This window comes from Aegilops tauschii, chromosome 7 (genome assembly GCF_002575655.3).
Source record: "Aegilops tauschii subsp. strangulata cultivar AL8/78 chromosome 7, Aet v6.0, whole genome shotgun sequence".
Lineage (NCBI taxonomy): Eukaryota > Viridiplantae > Streptophyta > Magnoliopsida > Poales > Poaceae > Aegilops > Aegilops tauschii.
This window is the reverse complement of record NC_053041.3, coordinates 607,867,516-607,880,651: the sequence shown is the minus strand read 5'-3', so window position 1 is coordinate 607,880,651 and position 13,136 is coordinate 607,867,516. Positions and strand designations below refer to the sequence as shown.

The following is a 13,136-nucleotide window of genomic DNA, read 5'->3' as shown; positions in this document are numbered from 1 at the left end:
GACCATACCATCATTTGGCTTGATACATTAGTTAGGCAAAGTAATTCAGCAGAGAACAAGGTTTTCATGAGAGCGAAACAGCTATTAGTGATTAAATGTCAGAACAAGGAAAACCGGAAGGGTACTGAACAAGTAACAGTCAGAGAATGGTAGACCCACGCTGGCCTTAATACAATCTACAGAGGAGATATTTCGTTGAGCAATCAGCATTAAGCTTGGACAGAGCAACATGGTACCAGCGGTTTTCTGTTCTCTTCCATATCCAAATATTTTAGGAACTCCTAGCTGAGGAAGTGGCAGCAACCTATAGCTCCCTGAGGTAAATATGCTTATCTCTACTGCCTGATCCTATGGTAGGCACGTTGGGGTAAAAAGTTGTCTCGTTGATAGGACCATTGTGCCCGGGAAGCCTGTACATGTTAATATGATCCACCTTGATGTCGTGTCCCAGATGTAGACCATGCGATCAGCACTCCCAACGGTGATCAACAGGGTCTTCTCAAAGTTGTTTTGATGCCTTGTAAGGGTCTTGAAGTTCCGGTTAGGGGAACCAGCACAAGAAGAACACTAGCAAGGGCAAAAGAGTTAATCTTCAGGGGACGGTAATGCGGCGATGTGGCAGTGGCAAGTTATAGTGTACCTGAATGCTTTAGACATAGACAGCCAATATTTCTATTACATCATTAGCAAGAATGTAGTCTTGTTCACTAAACTGAGTGATATAAGCCGGGATTTGGCATTAGCATTCTTATGTTTTCTCTTCTTAGCTCCATGGGACAATGATAAAGGACGTACCCAGTGCTGAAATCTCCCACGCATGATAGGATCTGGGGAAGGGAATTTCTATAAGACTTACCCTTGAATAATAATTGCAGAAAGAGGCTCCTTCCAACCGAAGACCTCCGGGCCACAAGTTGAGAGACTACCACTGCGCCAGGCCTGCCCTTGAACATGGGACATAGATGCTCTAACAAGATAAGGCACCAATATATTTCACAAACATTTTAAATAATAGGCCTAACAACATAAAAAGAAGCTGACAATTCTTTTCCTCATTAAATCAATACATTTGGCAAGCTGATTCAGAAGGAACACGCAAGTTAGGAAGGTTTTAGTGTTGGAATTCTGTCCACAGGATCGATCACATCAAACCACGATGAACACGCGCACACAAAAACTTTTGGCCAAGGGCTCTTGTCGTGCCCTTTGTTTCTGCTCTTTTTATTTTCTGTTTTCTCCCGATGTTACAATAAAGTCACGCCCTAGGCTGTGCTTATATATGCACGAGCCGACCCAAGGACCTCCTAAACCGACTAGTATTCTGGACTCCAAACGCTTACACGGACATGGCTAAACGCCTAGTACTTGGACTCCTAATTTCCTATTAGGCTACTGCTCAAAACACCACACGACATGCAAGCCGTATACAACTAGGACACCTAATCACCGGCCACCCTGATTATGATTAGCTTAAACCTATTTTTATTAGGACAAGATTATTGCTAACATTTAGAGCTATTACACACAGTTAGTAGCAATTAACTGGAAATGAAATGATGGTCACAAGTTAAACAGGAATCGGAATGGTACAGAGAACAAGCAGTGGACCGAAAATGATCGTCAAGCTCTGGCTGTAATGCAATATACAAAGGTTGCATGTAACAAAAAGACCAATGTCGTGTTGTTCTTAGACTTCAAAGGACGGAATGTCTATTTTTTTCCCTATTCACCGTGATAGTACTGTCCAGCTAGCGGGGCCAGAGTGGTGCTGCTGTATGCTCACTTCTTAATGTAACTTTGATCGGTTGAGCATTTGATTATTATTTTTTTGATAAAAGTAGAGCATGAGAACTATTTCAAGCTGCTCTCTTGGCTCATACTATGAAAACTACAGATCATCTTTGGAGAACCAAGTGGCATAACTGTCGAGGTATTCAGATAATGCAGTTATTGTGGGGCGTGCTTGTGTACGATCAAAGATTGCCTAGTCAATATGTTGGCAAGCTAATATCAAAACATCCTAGATATTAACATATTATATGGAGATTAACAAGAGAATTCGGCATTTGATTAATTAGTACCTAATATTTTGTATTTCCCCTGACAGTAGGACAAAAATTTGTATCACAGGAACCATGTCCTAGCCTCTCTAGACATGGGGAGCCCTAGTCATCGTTAATTCTAGAATGTCCTTCCCTCACCAACTAAATAACGTGGCACGGTAGAGTAATGTAGTAAAGTAGACGCATGGGGCATGGCTGAATTGTGGTCAGCTGCAAGCTTATCTATTCCTAATGCCTCCCATATCTAACATATTTGTGGTAGGGCGCGGCTTAACAGCATAAAATTAGGCCAGTTGTCTTGACTCTTGAGGTGCACTATATTCATGGTAGCTAGCTCCCTTGAGATAAATGTCATGCATATTATGTTTTTTAGCCCGTCTATGGCTAGTTGCGGATATGATAAATCATAGTGGATGGGAGATATATTTTTTTGAAAGACCCGGCAAATCACCGGCTTCATTGATTTAGCAGAAAGCAGTGGAAACATGTAGATCAAGTGATCAAGTGGATGAAATTAGAAAAGTACAGCTATCTCCCCTCTGATTAGGCTAATTTTCACTAATTGTGTCCCCGAAGGGAGGCTCTATGAATTTGGCTCCGGCGAATCTCCATTGCTCGATATTGGTCCTAATCGCCGCGACGACATCTTCCACCCAAGGTGTTTTTGCCCGGAAAACGCAGTGGTTTCTTTCCCTCCATAATTCCCAGGCGATCATGATGATCAGAGTTCTGATTCCGCGCCTGTTTGTGGTAGCAGTCTTGTTGATGAGGAGTTGGCAAGTCTGAGCCGAGCTGAGCGGAGACCTCGTGTCTGGTGCGAGCGAAGAGCAGCCCGACCATCTGGCACATTTCCCCCAAACCTGTTGCGAGAAGCTGCAGCCCCAAATCAGATGGGTAGATGTTTCCAAATTTCTGGTGCACAGAGGGCAGAAATAGCCATTGGGCCAGCCTCTTCTCTGCAATCTGTCATTGCACCACAGGCGGTCTTTGACTAGGAGCCACATGAACATTTTGAGCTTGTTGGGAACCCAGACCTTCCAGATGAAGCTGTTGTAAACTGAGTTGGGGGCCTGCTGACATTGCATCTGGTAAGCCGATTTGGCAGTATATGTACCTTCGCGAGTGAGCTTCCAAGTGATTTCATCTTCTTGGTCAGGAGCCATGGTAATGCGTGCTGCGTCAATGAGCCGCCACATCTGTAGAAACTGAGGTGCTATTGCGGCAGTATCTCCATGTTGCAAATCTGAAATCCACAGATCATTGGCTAGAGCCACCCGAACCGACCTGTTTTTGCGCCTCGCGTGATTGAACAGAGCAGGGAAGGCTGTGGACAGTGGCTCGTCACCGATCCAGCTATCTTTCCAAAAGTTGGTCTTGTTTCCATTGCCAACTTGGATTGATGTCGCTTTGCCGAACAGAGCCCTTTCATGATCGTCAGGAGTAGGGGTCATGGCAACCCAAGGCTTATCCGGCCGCGCCCATGCGAGCCACTGCCATCGCAATCTCAGCGCACGGTTGAATTTGTGTAGGTCCAGTAAACCAAGGCCTCCACAGTCTAGAGGGGAGCAAACCCCCAGGAGACCTTGCACTTTCCGCCAGAGAGCTCATCGTCTTGTGCCCATAGGAAGCGTCTTCGCGATTTGTCCATTTCCTTCAAGATTTTCTTTGGAATCTTCAGTGCAGTCATCGCAAAAGTTGGTAGGGCAGAGAGGACGCATCTGACGAGGACTCTTCTCCCAGCGATATTAAGGAGCTTCCCCTTCCAGCCGGCCAGCCGTGCTTTCAATCTATCGATCAGGAATTGGAAATCCGCCATTCTGAGGCGAGTTGGCGAGATTGGGAGCCCCAGGTAAGTTATCGGGAAACTGACAATCTGTCCACCAAAACCCTGTAGCAAATCCGGCACATTCAGATCTTCACAGCAGATTGCAACAACTGATGATTTTCTTTGATTCAGTTTTAGTCCGGTGGCTTGTCCAAAACTGTCCAACAGATCAAGCAACTTGCCCACCTCCTTGGATGGGAGATATTCGAACTAGTTGTGTACTACAAACCATTGAGGATAGGACCTATATATGCACCCATTCCAGAGAGGATGTTGGAGGTAATGAAGACGATAATAACTCGTAGACATGGTAAATGCTATGTACCAGCGAAGATCAATCATTGTTTTAAATGATTTTTATATTAATTTAGTAACATAGAGTCATTATACTCACGTTCAACCAGACACAATGGTACTGACTCAAACAAAACACCACAACTCGACCATTGCCGCTTTTGGAGATTCTAGATAACCTGAAACCCGGCAGTTGTCCCAACAAGTTCCTTGAATCCTTGGTAATACCACCTATCGATGAGGGCCTAGGTGATGCTCACACAGTCATCAGTAAAAAGGTACTATCGTACGCAAACCTCTCACACACGCCTCAGCTTGACCCATCTCAGACTGACCGTGTGCCATACCAACCGCGGGACCGCTGCATGCTCACCTTGCAACACCGCTCCCCAAGTTCTTTGTTTCGTATCTTGAATGTAGCCCGCATCCACATTCAGCTTGGAGGAACACTCCTCTCTGATAGCGACCACATGGCATTTTCCTTCTGCATCTAACTCTGTCGAGCCTGCTTGTATCAACTGTAGCGAATAACCATAACTTCAGAGGAAATTAGAGGAAGCATGGATCGATGCCTTTTGGCCTCCAAAACAATATTATTTCTGAGCTGACAGGCCCGCCATTGGCGGAAGCTTTGCTCTGTTAAAGACATTATCACTATGAAAATTCCAAATCGCTCATAGTAAGAAACACACTCCCACTCGGATATGAGCCTTCAATTTTGTGTGAGCCCCAACCAACCAGTTCCTGAACAGATTCGTAATGCTAGAGGGGATGGGACGGGAAGATTAAAATCTACTTAGACCATGCGCCAAATAAGGTTAAAGGTGCGGCTCCATGCATAGCCTACACTTGCCACGACAACTAAATATATAATAAATTTTGAACTGTTCATGTGCTCTCTACTCTTTAGAAAACATACTAGCAAGAGGCCCATGCGTTGCATGGAACATCAAGATGCATTTATACGAATTGTTTATCTCGTGGGAGACGAAGATGAACGAGGGAAGTTCTTATCTGCAAATGTTGAGAGGGGTGCGGGTATCTTTTTGCAAAATTGTCATAGTTTGCTTTCTATCCGTCAGATATAGATCGGACGGTTCATATTGCAGGATGGCAGGCACACCATCATCACCAACTCGGTTTTTTATAAGAGTAGAGATAATTGGCGTTGTGGCAAAACATAAATAAAGAGATATAAATGAAATAGATGACTAATTTTTTTCATTTTTGCATCTAATTATAGGTGCTTAGATATGAATATTCTTCGTAGGTTCTACGGTTTTTGGGTTCCATGAGAACTGCCCCCTCCACTCTCCCCTCCCAACCTTCCATGGCTTCTGCACTCACCACGCTCAAATCTGGTGGCCAGGTCCCTTCTCGTGATAGCCTTAGCAGTGGTCGTGAGAGTCTAACTTGATCTTGGAGCCCATCCATAGGGTCATCTGCATGTGAGGGGTGGGATGGAGGTTGCTCCCTCTCACGCACGTGGCTGGCAGCGTCTGACTAGATCTGGTAGCAATTGGTCACTACGTATTGTGATGGCCACCGGAAGGTCTTCGTGAGGGTTCCTCCTTCCGGATCCGGTGGATTTCGACAGTGAGATGCAAACTATTGATGACGGCATGACACATAGGGATGGTAGTGTTGTGGGTGGGTGCACATTCCATGTAGATGCTGGGATCACGGAAAAGTGATGGTGACAACACTTGCGCGACATCGATGGTGGTCCTACTTTAGCACCGGTGTCGAGCTCCGGGGTGAAAGCCTTGGTTTCACCCGAGTTGGTTACACCTGGCAATGACGATGTCTTTAGATCGTTACCTTTCAAAGATGCTCGAACACGTTATTCAGGGTGAAAAGCTAGATTCTGGCTTTGCGTAGTTGGATCTAATTACAGAGGCGCTTGAGTGTGTCTCCCTTTCTGAAGGCATTGGAGAATCTCGTCGTCTCTGTGGTGTCGTGAGATGGTTGATGTGGATACAATCATTGTTGTAGTTTGCTGGTCGTGGATTTTGGCACTTTAGTTTTTTTCCTTGTCTACACATAACTTTGCTCTTATATGACTTTGCTATTTATTGGCGTGTTTTTATGTGGGTGCGTTGTTCTTGGTTGTATGCATCCTAACTATGCAGATGCCAGATGTGTGCTCATTGTTTTGTATCCTCTTGATGCTCCATTTTAACCCAATAAATCCATCTTTTGTCAGAATATGAGGACTGCGCGTGTGTGTAGTCTACATTGGTGCTTGTTCTAGATGTACCATTGAGGTATTGGCACAGTTACATGTCCAGTGGTCTGTGGGAGCAGTGGCTCACGGTCCATCGAGGATTTTTTGGCGAATAGTTGCCTATGTCAGTCTCAAGCAGTCCAGTACACTATCTAATTCCTCTGCCGGCCAGCACCCCTGCATTTCACCGACCCTCGAGTATTTTTAATCAACTGCTCCTCTTGATGTATTTCTTGTGCCGGTTCTTGCAACCGTAGTAGGATGCCCAAAAAAACAACCAAAGTGGAGCGATGTCATGTCACCTCAATCTTTTTGCTATCCTCTGCTTAGCACCACGAGACATGTTCAAAATAATATCATCTACCAAACATAGAAAGAAGTTGACAACTCGTGCCACTAGTTGACTCGATACTTTGCTGCACTGATCCAGCAGATGACAAGCAAGTGAAGTTTTTCCGAAGGTCACACACAGTCAGTGATTAATATGAAAGGGATGGATTTGGTCACAAATTTAATGAAGGAAGCGGAAGGTAGGGAACAAGGAGCAGTTCCAAGATGCTAGATCCACTGTACTATAGTCCACAAATATTGTAATATTTTTGAAGACTTGGTAGAACCTCTGAACCCTATCCCTCCCGCGCCGCAACCCACGAGGCGGCCGGGGAGGGCTCCTCGAACCCCTTCCTCTAGCCCCCCTCTGCCTCCATACTCCTCCCTCGCTGCCGCCAGAGGGCGGCATGGGCCACCTTCTTCGGGCCAGGGCGAGGTGCGGGCGCAGGGCACCGCGGCGCGGCGGAGTGCTGGTGAGTTGCTTCATCTCGGGCATGGCAGGGGCCTGAAGGGCCGCGTGGCGGCCGGATCTGGCCGACTGGTGGTGCCGGCTGCGGCGGGGCGGTCCGGAGGCTGCTTCGGAGGCGACTGGTGACAGGGGATGATGGCGGTGCGTGCTGGCCAAGTTCAGTTCAAGTCGGGATCTTCCTGGTACGGATCCTGGACGATGGTGGGCAGCGCGGGATGGCCCTCCAGTGAGCTCTCTTGGCTGCGTGTGTGGGCTGGCTTGGTTGTCCTTGTCGATGGGTGGGTGGTCGTTGGTGGCCTCGCGTCGAGCTGCGTCGGCTGCCACAGTGAGGGGACACGAGGGTGTGTCCGGAGTTCCTTTTGGTGAATATCTGATGATGTTCGAGGCAGGGCGGTTGCCGACGGCTTAGTTGGTCGGGGGCTGCCGGTCAGACCAAGACCAAGGCCTTTGGGTGTTCACGGGGTTGCTTGGATGCAGGGCGGCGGCCCTGGCGGCAGGAGACGCAGTGTTCATGGGCGGAGCACGTGCCTTGGGTGTGGTCGGGCAGCCATGGTCACGCGGATGGCATGGTTGGTTACGTTTGGCGTAGCGTGTAGGTTTGGCAGAGGAGGGGCGCACTGGGGTACATTACTTGCCCGGTTTTCTCTCTGGCCGATGGTGGTGGCGGCCGCGGGCGTCGCTTCCTTCATGAAGGCTCCGCCGTGGTGTTCCCTTCCCTTCGTGTAGCTTCGGGTGAAAACTTGATCTTCGAGATTGGGCAGTGGCGACAACCCGGTGGGCCCTTCTTGAAGGCACCGCCTTGGAGTCCATACTTCGTCATTCTCCCGCTTCCCTTCTCGGTGACTAGTTCTCGCGAGATCCTCATCGGCCCCAAGTGGGATCATCTGTAGTGTGCTTGGGGGTTGATTGGGTAGTGTTGCGGTGCATCGGCACCCCTGTATCTTGCCTTGGGTGTGTGTGTGTCGTGTTTGGTCGTGGCGTGTTGTATCTGAGTGTTGTATCCTTGGTCGTTGCTTTATATATAAGGCTGGGCGGAAGGTTTTTTCAGAAAAGGACGGATAATCTAGTGTGATGTGTGCTTCGACTTCAAAAGACAGAGAGTTGGTACTTTTTATTTGCAAAAAAAAAATAACATAGTTGGTATTTTTTCTATATCCACCACTGTCAGAGTGATCAGTGGCACTTGATCGATGCTACTATGAGGTATGCGCTCAGTTTACAAGGTAACTTTGATCGTTGCATAATTGGATTATTATTATTATTTTGACATGGAATTGGATTATTATTATTTTTTGATAAAAAGACAGGTGAAAGAACTTTTCACAACATGCTCAGTGGGCTCATACTATTAAAATTAGATAGCATCTTTTAAGAATTTAATGTCATAAGCTACATAACTTCTGAGGTGAATAGAGATCGTAATTGTAGCATATGCTTGGTTTGCAAGTAAAGAATTACTAGTCAATGCGTTGAAGAGCACAGCTTACAAAAAACTGAACAACTTGCAGTAGCAAATGGTATTTTCTATGGTTACCGGGGAGAGATTCCCCACTTGATTTTATATTCAAAATGACCCAACATGGCTAGGTTTTACAGCAGCGCGACAGACAGGCAGATGGAGAGAGTGATCAAGACAACCAACGTAGGGAGAACGTGGAATCCTAGCTAAACGCCATCAAACACCAAGGCAAAGAAGTTGGGCAGCAGCGTCATCTTGGTGCTCAGGGAGGAGGCAAACACACTAGACACGAGCGTCCCCCCGACAGATCTGGAGGAGAAACTGCGAGTTAGGGCGTTGCTCACAGAACCACGTTCATGTGCTTCCAAACATTATAGTAGCAGAAACGGACGACTATTTTGTGCCCCCCTCACATCAGTAAGCCCAAGTTCTGCATCAATCTAGTCAAGTCTGCAGCGTCTCTTATACATGAGACTTTGGCGTGCTTGATTCTAAAATCTCTTGTCCACACCATTCACGCTGAGCTTCACAGGGAGATACGTAGCGACAAGCTTATATATTCCTAATGCCTCCCAGATCTAACACATTTTGTGATGCTGTGCAATTTTAACAGAATAAAATTAGGCAATTTGTCTTGACTCCTCCGGAATACTATATCCATAGCGGCTAACTCAGTTGAGATAAATAGCCCATATATATAACTTTCTTTGGTCCGCCTTCTGACCACTACAATAAATCATGGTGGGTGAGAGATATTCTGGGCAGCTAGTTGATAACTATAAACCATTGTGGATGAGAGCTATATATATATGCGTGCACACCATATGACAGCTAGGAAGAAATAAAGACGATAATAACTCGTCGACAAGGTAGTTTGACTTGCTACATTCTTTTTTCCTTTCAAATAGTAAGCATTGAGGGATTTAGCTGGAGGTATACACCAATTCCTCTAGGTGAGCTTGCTATACTTGGCTGCATATCAACATAGAAGATTTCTCTGGAGTTGCATCCACTCCGGCTGAGTGATCAGCTTGCTATACTTAGCTGGATCCAAAACGTCATATATTTAGGAACGGAGGGAAGACAAAGGTAAGACTCCAGTAGTGCGCGGCTCCTGTTTCATGCGGCTCCACTGGGTCTTTACATGTTCTCCAGCTGATTTCACGCATGCGCTAGGTTCAAGCACACGCACAGCCACAAACGTAAAATCAAACGACGATTACTTCGTCGGAACGTTCGCTCCCTGGAATTGGCGTAAAAGTATACATGAAACTGATTCATTTTGCCAAAGCATGGTGTCTCAAGATCTTTCAAAAGGCAATATGTAACTTCACATATACACAATTCAACCCCACCACCAACAAGCCAGATAAACACACTTAAAAACATTTTTTTTAAATTAAAGAGAATTTTTACAAGTATTTTTATCTTGCTATTAGTTATGAGTTACAGATACTGGAAAGAAATGAAACCACTGTCCAAAACTCAGTATTTTCATCAATAACAGGTATCACCTAGAAGGCTAGAATTGGCTGTCATGCAGCCAAGGCGGACGGCCATGACTATGGTGAATAAAATGACACTCCATGCAGTCATACTCTTTTGAGCAGAGCCACATGAATATAAGTTGACGGCTAATAAATTATGTTCAAACACATTGTTGACAATCTACTATTGACTAAAAGAGGATCAACCAAATTTATTAATATATGATTTTCCCTTTTAAGGCAAGCTTTTAGCTTACTTAACTTTTTTCTGGTTATATATATAGCACCAATAGAAACTCGTCTAACAGAAAAAGGTAATTTTACAGACTAAAACAGCATTTCACTCGATACACAAGTTAGACAACGTAATTCAGCAGGGAACACGTAAGTGAATAAGGTTTTCAGAGAGAGCACACCAGTTAGTGATTAAAAGGCAGAATGGCCACAAGTTTAACATGAACCGTAAGGGTACTGAATAAGTAGCAGTTTGAAAATTTGATCAGCAATCCAGCATTCAATGTCTGACAGAGCAACACGGTACCTGTGGTCTTCTGTTCTCTTTGCTACCCAAATATTACAGGAATTCCTAGCTGGGGAAGTGACAGCGTCCTAAAGCTCCCCGAGATAAATCTGCTTGTCGCTGCCGCAGGATCCGATGATGGGCTCGGTGGGATGGAAAGCGGTCTCATTAACGGAACCGTTGTGCCCAGGAAGCTTGTACAGGATCCGCCTTGATGTCATGTCCCAGATGTAGACCATACGATCAGCACTCCCAGCAGTGATCTTGCGATTGTCGGGTGACCAGCTGCACTTCAACAGTATCTTCTCAAAGTTGTGCTGGTGTCCTGTAAAGGTCTTGATGTTGCAGTTCTTCGTGCATAAGAGCGCAGATCCCAGATCATGAGCTCATTGTCCATCACTTTGGTGAGGAGGTACGACCCATCAGGACTAAGCTGCATCCCAGTTATCATGTCCTTTATGTCCTTTGTGAGATTCCGTGACTTCATTCTTTTGTCCACCACTTTACGTCATTGTCCAGGCCACCACTGAAAACCATATCTGCAGCCTCTGAGAAGCTCACAGTGGTAATCTGGAACTAGTCTGGAAGTTTTTGGATACCCCTCTGACGCAGTTCCCAGAGCTTTCTTGTACCGTTGTCTGATCCACTCACAAGTCACAACAATAAGAAGGGTGATCCTTGGTGGTAGTCGAAATCCAGAGAATATCTGGAAATAATCATCACTAGTTTCCATTTGTATTCAGATCTCAGGCAGAAGCTCCTCAACTATGTTCCATCTAATCTATGTACTGTGCGGAGTGTTGACACATGTTCTCTTCTTTTTTGAACCAGGCTGACGCAGATTGCACACAGTGTCGTGCAACCATCTCAAACAGCCTTCATGCCGGACAGAAACATCCTAGAAGGGGTTTTTAAGGTGGATTTTGAGAAAGCGTACGATAAGGTTAAGTGGCCATTTCTACAGCAGGCCTTGCGGATGAAAGGATTCAATCTGTCCTGGAGAAAGTAGGTATATTCTTTCACGCAAAAAGGCAGTATCGGAATCAAAGTGAATGATGGCATAGGTCATTATTTTCAAACACACAAGGGTCTAAGGCAGGGAGAGCCGATGTCACCTATCTTGTTCAACATAGTAGTGGACATGTTGACAATTCTAATAGGAAGAGCGAAAGAAAATGGCCAAGTAGGTGGTCTCGTCCCGCATCTACTGGATGGAGGAGTGTCCATTCTATAGTACGCTGATGATACTATCATCTTCATGGAGCATGATCTGGCAAAAGTAAGAAATATGAAGCTTGTGTTATGCTTATTCGAGCAGTTATCGGGGTTAAAGATTAACTTCCATAAAAGTGAATTGTTCTGCTTTGGGAGAGCTAAAGACGAACAAGAAGCTTACAAACAACTGTTTGGATGTGAGTTAGGTTCGTTGCCTTTTACGTACTTGGGCATACCGATTCACCATCGCAAGCTATCTAACAAAGAATGGAAGTGCATTGAGGATTGATTTGAAAAGAAACTAAGCTGCTAGAAGGGTAAACTTATGTCATATGGAGGCCGACTAATTCTCATAAATTCGGTGCTCACGAGTATGCCAATGTTTCTCTTGTCCTTCTTCGTGGTATCAGTTGGGGTTCGGAAAAGACTAGACTTCTATCGATCGCGTTTTTTTCTAGCAGACGGATGAGTTAAAACAAAAATACAGACTTGCTAAATGGGATGTTATTTGTAGGCCAAAATTTAGAGGTGAAGAATGGATGCCTTCTCAGCAAGTGGTTGTACAAACTATCTATAGAGACCGATGCCACATGGGCCCAGATTGTACGTAATAAGTACTTTCATTGTAAAAACTTATCCTAGGTGATGGTCAGACCAACCGATTCGCCGTTTTGGAAAGGACTGATCAGAGTGAAATCAGCCTTCTTCCATAGGACAAAAATTATCATTGGTAATGATACTTCCACGAGATTCTGGGAGGATACGTGGCTAAGGGAGATGCTTCTAGCTATCCAATATCCTTCTCTCTAAAATATTGTTCAACGTAGAGATGCTTACGTTGCAACAGTATTACAGTCCAATCCTCTCAATATTCAATTCAGGAGGACTTTAGCGAAAAACCATTGGGAAGCTTGGCTCCATCTTGTGAGAAGATTGATGGATGTTCACCTTTCTCAACAGTCAGACCAGTTGCACTGGAAACTAACCAAGAATGGAGTGTTTTCGGTAAAATTCATGTATTTGGATATTATCAACTCTGGCTCTATCCCACGATCTGTGCACATTTGGAAAGTCAAAGTGCCCTTAAAAATTAAAGTGTTCATGTTGGTTTGTCCAAAAACAAGTCATTCTCACTAAGGACAAATTGGCAAAATGTAACTGGACAGGATCTCGAAGATGTAGCTTCTGTGATCATGATGAATCTATCAAACACCTCTTTCTTGATTGCCCAATGGCCAAAATTTTAT

The 13,136-nt window shown here is 45.2% G+C and overlaps 1 pseudogene; it reads right to left on the bottom strand.

Moving 5' to 3' along the window:
* Positions 1-10,763: 10,763 nt before the first annotated feature.
* On the bottom strand, positions 10,764-11,322 carry LOC109771094 (uncharacterized; annotated as a pseudogene).
* Positions 11,323-13,136: the final 1,814 nt, after the last annotated feature.